Source organism: Ostrea edulis, chromosome 2 (genome assembly GCF_947568905.1).
Source record: "Ostrea edulis chromosome 2, xbOstEdul1.1, whole genome shotgun sequence".
NCBI classification, from domain to species: Eukaryota; Metazoa; Mollusca; class Bivalvia; order Ostreida; family Ostreidae; genus Ostrea; species Ostrea edulis.
Window position 1 is genome coordinate 33,138,906 of NC_079165.1, and position 6,979 is coordinate 33,145,884.

Here is a 6,979-nt window from a genome sequence, read left to right on the forward strand (position 1 = left end):
GCAACCGTGGTCAGATGTGTGTTAACACCTCTCCTAGTTTATCTGGCTTTTAAACAAATTTCTATCGTTTTATTCTTCCAAGAGTTAGAGGAGGATTTTACTTATACACCAGGATTTAGATGGCATATTTTAAATTCAAAGTTATGTTGTTTTGGACGTGAAAGTTTAACAAGAAGTTTATCTATGGAGCATTCAATGAAATCAAGAAGTTCTGTGAGGACTACTCACTACATTGGATTTTTATGTCTACTTTTATTAAATGATTCTATTTAAACCCAGGACCAGAAGGAGCTCAACAGACCATAAATGCTCACTGTATTGGATGTAATCAGGTAGTGAAAACTACAACACAAACCATGGAAATTCCTAATCAGGTAGAATGGCTGTGTGACTCTTGTATAAGTGATTATACAAGCAAAAATGGGGGAAATCCTGATAAATAATGGCTCGGCTATTGAGAATCGGACATATTACAAACAATGAACTAATAATTTAGTATAATGATATTCTACAATTGTAAAATATATTAAGATTCAGCCAAACGTAAAATTGAACAAGTCTTCAATTTTCAGATAACTTTTAAAGATGTTACATAGAGAAAAAAAAAACATCTTTAAATCTTATGCCTGCAAAGTTAATCTGTTTCAAGCTCCAATCAATGAATTTGCCAAAATGTTGATAAAATCAAATGGCCATATCTTGAAAACGCCCCAACATAAATTTGTCAAACAACCTTCATTTTATACACACTTTCAAAAAATCAGTGTTGAAAAATCCCTAGGGGGGGGGGGGGGGGGGGGGTAATGTGTTACTGGCCCATGGTCTATACGGTTTTTTGAGGCCCCATTTTCGATCCGCGTCATGCCTATAACGTTTATAGGGACTGTTCTTTCGAAAAGTGTCCATGTATCAGTCTGAGATCAAAGTACATATCACCCGTGGGGATACGGGTTAGAAATACGTCCTCAGTAATCCGTGCTTGTCGTAAAATGCGATTATATGGGGCGCTTAGGAGCTTCAGCAAAAACCGAGGCCCCAAGTCACAGAAAGTGGGGCACGATAAGGATATATCCCTGCTATAAGGCCGTAAAGGCAGGGCCGTAAATTACATGGAGGCGGAGGAGGCAGCTGCCTCCTCCAACTTTTGAACCAAAAAAAAATTAAAATTCCAAGTTCATTAGAATTTATGTTGTTTCCAATAACTAAGAACATGATACCTCCCTTAAAAAGCATTCCAAATCTTTCTTTTAGAATGAGTTAGTCAAGTAACATCTTGGAAGGCCCTAGAATCAAGGATTTTGCACGAAACGTGTTCAGTGTGCACAAAATGTGCTCAGCGTCTGGGGGCCTGGGCGGCCCCCAGACCCCCGCCTAATTTCCTGCCTCCTCCAAATTGAAGGTTAATTTACGGCCCTGAAACGCCGAGCATAGGCCTACAATTTACAACTCTTTTCCGGCAATAGTGACATCTCCACATGAGTGAAATCTTCTTGAGAGGGATGCTAAACAAATTAAAGCTAATCAATCAATTAAGGGAGCCCGTGGAGGTTCGGGTTAGAAGAGGTCTTCAGTACCCCTTGTTTGTCGTAAGAGGCAACTAAATGGGGCGGTCCTTAATCGGACGAGACCGTAAAATAGCGAGTCCCCATCACAGTAGGTGCGGCACGAGAAATACCGCTCCCTGAATAAAAATGCCATAGGCGCTGAGCTTAGGCCTAAATTTTGCAGCCTTTCACCGGACCAACCAAGCTTTCTGGAAAGTGGTCACCGATAAAATAGCAGAGTAGCTTTTTTGGCTCCCCATGGTTGGCATAACCGTGTGAAACCAAAGACGTATAGGTAGTGATTGCTCCTTCGCCAAACGCTTGACATTAAAAAGAGGATAACGAGTCTTTCGGATATGACCTTTAAAAAGGTCCTGTGTCGCGGTAAGCGTTGGCACGTACAATGTAAAGAGCACTCGCTGCATTTGGCCGTAAGCACTAAGCATATATCCAATTGTTTGGTACTTTGTATACAGCTGGTGATGTTTTAATATGAGTGAAAAATTCTCAAAAGAAAGAACCAAAAAAATCTTAGCCAATACAGTGTATTTTAATGACATTTCACCTTTCTGGATTCTCACGGTAGGGAAGTTATCGTCAAGAAGCTTGTTCAAATCAATTTGGGGAAGTAGAGCCATGCAGGCAACAACCTTCTTTGGCTTTCTCTATGAAAGATGAAGATAACGAACAGTAATCAATCAGTGACTCACACAACTCCTATAACTTAGCAACACAAAGTAGATAGTTGAGCAAACACGGACCCCTGAACATACCAGATGTGGGATAAGGTGCCTAGGGGAGTAAACATCGCCTGTCGACCAGTTACTCTGGCCGTGAGTCCTATATCTTTGCATCAGGGAAACAGAGTTATCCGTAGTCAAAATCAGTGTGCCAATAATTAACAATTAGCACAAAACACGTCAGACAGCATTTGACCCAATGATACAATCTGGTTGTATTGGCAAACTAGATCGTTATAACTACCATAGAATTTGCGAAATGCATACTTTAAACGAGACTGTTGGAACCCCTGCACCATCAACTTGTTTGTCAGTAGCTTGCCTCGATTTTAAAACCGACTATACGCAGAACAAGATTTTGCGTATCGAATCAACTGAGAGATGTAAATACCATATGCAGGTGATAATGAAATATTGCTACATAAATATGGGCAGTTGACGACGGAGAAGCTGAAATCATCCCATTTGTCATACAGTTGAGTTGTCAGTTTGCCGTTAATGTGTGCTTTCAATAAAATATCTTAAGTATGAGGCAGAAGTGGACGACTCTGGCAGTTTTTATTTTGCAGCCCTGGGTTTTTTAAACGGGCCAACGCCACTCACACACGGGGTGTCTGCTTTTAAAGGTCACATGATCCGTGATTGATTGATTGTATATTGCTTTACATTCCTATCAAGAATATTTCACTCATAAGGAGACCTACTGCCGGTGACCTGTCTACCTACCTAGTCCTTGTTGCGCCCGTGGGCACATAGGGCAAGGACTATTTTCTTCCACTCCTCTGTCTTTAGCAGCCTTTTCAATTTTGCCCCAGGTCATGCCAATCTCTCTCATTCCTCCAGGTGGTCTTTGGACGGCCTTGTTTTCTTTTCCCTTCTGGAGTCCATCGAAGTGAGACCCTAGTGATGTCATTGATGGGTTTCCTTAAGACATGCCCAATCCATCTCCAGCGGTATTTCATAAGTATAGTGCGCATGTCTGAGGATTTTGTTCTTGCATGTAAATTCTCATTTGTGATTTTTTCAGGCCAAAATATCTTACAGATCTTTCGGAGACATCCATTGTGGAAACTTGATAGTTTGTTAATGTCTTTCTCCGTCATCCTCCAACATTCCGCTCTGTACAACAGAACTGACAGGACACAGCTGTTGTATAACCCCATCTTGGTGTTCTTGCTTATGTTGTTTGACTTCCAGATGTTCCTAAGATTAATAAAGGCACCTCTTGCTTTTCCTAATCTTGCCTTGATGTCTTCTTTCGCACCACCATCTGTTGTAACAATGCTGCCCAGGTATGTAAAAGATCTTGTACTTTCCAGGTTTTTACCATTAATCTGTATTCCTTGTGGATGCTTGATATTCAAAGACATAACCTGTTTTCTTTATGTTGATGTTCAATCCAATTTTGCTGGCATTAGATTGCAGGTTCGATGTCTTTCTTTGCATGTGTTCCTCAAGGTGTGACAGTAGGGCAAGGTCATCTGCGTAGTCAAGATCTCTGGATTGGAAAATATGGTCCACCTGATGCCGTTGTTGTTTCCACTCAGGGTTGATCGCATTACCCAATCTACTGCAATCAAAAATAGAAGGGATGACATTACACAGCCTTGTCTTACCCCAGATTTCACGAGGAAGCTTGTGTCTAGTTCTCCGCCAACCGTGCATCTGAACTCGGAGTAATCCGAGATTCCTCTGACTCTTACCCCCGCTTTTATATTTGACATGTGCGGGGGAGAGTCAGAGCGGACTCCATATTGAAAAGTGGGAATTCAGCGACACCAGCTGGTGTCGCTGCTTTACCTACCTCTTACAACTTTATTTCGCGGATCTATCTTCCAAGACGTGAGAATTCAGTTATCGGAAGATTATTCTACAAATACATCATGATTAATACGATGCTATCGCCGTTTAAACGGCCCTAACACCGACAAATGGAGCATCACTTGAATTAGGTCGCCGCCTCGCCATTTGATTTCTTTGCGCATGACGTCAGCACATGTAAACACAAAATTCCATCGTTTAAACGGCGATAGCATCGTATTAATCATGATGTATTTGTAGAATAATCTTCCGATAACTGAATTCTCACGTCTTGGAAGATAGATCCGTGAAATAAAGTTGTAAGAGGTAGGTAAAGCAGCGACACCAGCTGGTGTCGCTGAATTCCCACTTTTCAATATGGAGTCCGCTCTGACTCTCCCCCGCAGAAGTCACAAAATAAAAGCGGGGTTAAGAGTCAGAGGAATCTCGGATTAAACTCGGAGTAGGTAGAAAGAAAAAATATAAAGGTTGCAAAATGCTCGGCGCTTATGACCATTGAGCAGGGAGGGATCTTTATCGTGCCACACCTGCTGTGACACGGGACCTCGGTTTTTGCGGTCTCATCCGAAGGACCGCCCCATTTAGTCGCCTCTTACGACAAGCAAGGGGGTACTGAGGACATATTCTAACCCGGATCATAGCCATGCGTTTGGCGAAGTATTAGCTATATTTACGTATACGGTTTGATGCAGCCATGACACGATTAGAACATACGACCTCGTGGTTTCGTACAAAGGGTATATCACTGAACGACCACGACCGGTTCCATATAGGACTAGTTGAACATACATGCAGCTATCAATGACGAATCTTGCGCCGGGCGATCCCCCCCCCCCCCCCCCCTTCACAAATATGATAGTTTGTTAATTTTTTTTTTTTTTTTTTTTTAGAAATGTTGAAAAAAGCATGAATGTACGTTTTATTTTGTCAGATCGCACTTTGCCCTACCCCTGCCCCCCCCCCCCCCCCCCAACGAAGGCTTTGCCCTGGACTCACTCGGGATTTTAAGACAGTTCCCAGACATCCAGCAGTTTACTGCATCCTTTTGTTCAGAATTATCTAGATCAGCCAGTGCCTAGTTTGAATGTGCTGATCCCAATAGGCGCATTAAATCAATTAATTTGGATTGCATTAAGCAAATACGGTACATTCCTGTGAAACGTGGCTCCTGAACTTCACTCCTGAACATCTCGCGCAATACCAAATTCGATAAACGATAACTTATAAGATTAATCCAATGAATAGTTGTAACAAACCAAACGTTAACAATTGGTGGGGACCCAAGAGCCTACATGTAAGTCCCCTGAATCTACTGAATTCTGACTAAATAAAATGCACATGGTTTTCTGGACAGGTCCAGGGTCGTAAATTAACCTTCAATTTGGAGGAGGCAGGAAATTAGGCGGGGGTCTGTTACTTGACTAACTCATTCTAAAAGAAAGATTTGGAATGCTTTTTAAGGGAGGTATCATGTTCTTAGTTATTGGAAACAACATAAATTCTAATGAACTTTAAATTTTAATTTTTTTTGGCTCAAAAGTTGGAGGAGGCAGCTGAGGCACTCCGCCTCCATGTAATTTATGGCCCTGCAGGTCTATAAAAAATGATCATGTTGTGGGGGTGGGGGCTGGATTCGCCATTTTTAAAAATGACTAGTACTGCATGGAAATGGTCGCGGTAGCTCAGTGATATATCGCTTGGTTTATGGGTGGGAGGTCGTGAGTTCGAGCCCCGCTCCTGTCATTGCCGCATCAAACCTAAGACATAACATAGGTAGTGATTGCTCCTTTGGCAAACACTCGGCATTTAAAAGTGAGAATCACGGGTCTTTCCGATATGACCTTAAAAACAGATACCCTGTGTTGCGGCAGGTGTTGGCACGTTAAAGAACCTTATTTGCTACGATCCTGTGCTCTAAGCACGTCTACATTGTGGTACATAGTGAACAATTCTGAAAGCAATGTTAACAAAATGAAATCCTTCGTAGTAAATCATAATAAACAATCCCTGGGATACAAATTATACAATATAAATGGAAAATATAAATGAAAAATTATGTAATGCATATTAAAAAAGTGAAAATTTATGCAGTACAAATGGAAATTACACAATACGATTAGAAAAATATACAATTCAAATGAAAAATATAGAATAGAAAAGGAAAATTATACATTATAAAACGAAAATTATACAATACAAATGAAGAAGATAAAATATTGCAACGTTTGACATGCCATAGGCTTATGGCCTTTGAGCAGGGAAGGATTTTTATCATGCCACACCTGCTGTGACACGGGGCATCGGTTTTTCCGATCTCATGCGAATTAAGGACTGCCCTATTTAGCCCCCTCTTACGACAAGCAAGAGGTACTGAGGACCAATTCTTAAAAGGATCCCCACGGGAATACTGTTCATGATTGCTTGATTGTATCTTGCTTATCGTCTCGCTCGAGAATATTTGAGCAGGGAGGGTTCTTTAGCGTGCCACACCTACTGTGACTCGGGTCATCCGGTTTTAAGGTCATCTCCGAGGACCCGTGACATTCATACCAGATGCCGAGGGTTTGGCGATGGAATTGTCACTACTTGTTTTAACGACTTAGGTCTGTCGCGGCCGGAATTCGAACCCCGGCCTTCCGTATGCGGGGCGAACGCTCAATCCTCTCGGCCACCGCGACGGAATATCACAGTTCACAGAAGAATTGCACAGAATGGTCCTAAAAATAACTCGCAAGGGTGAAGGTTTGGATGGCAGACAGTTGGGTGGATTTATCGGAAGTTTGTTTATTATCAGTGGATAAAGAATCACAGGTCAGGGTTTCTTTAAAGTTCTTAAGGAGGTATTCGGGATCTCTAACAATGGTGGTCTTGAGA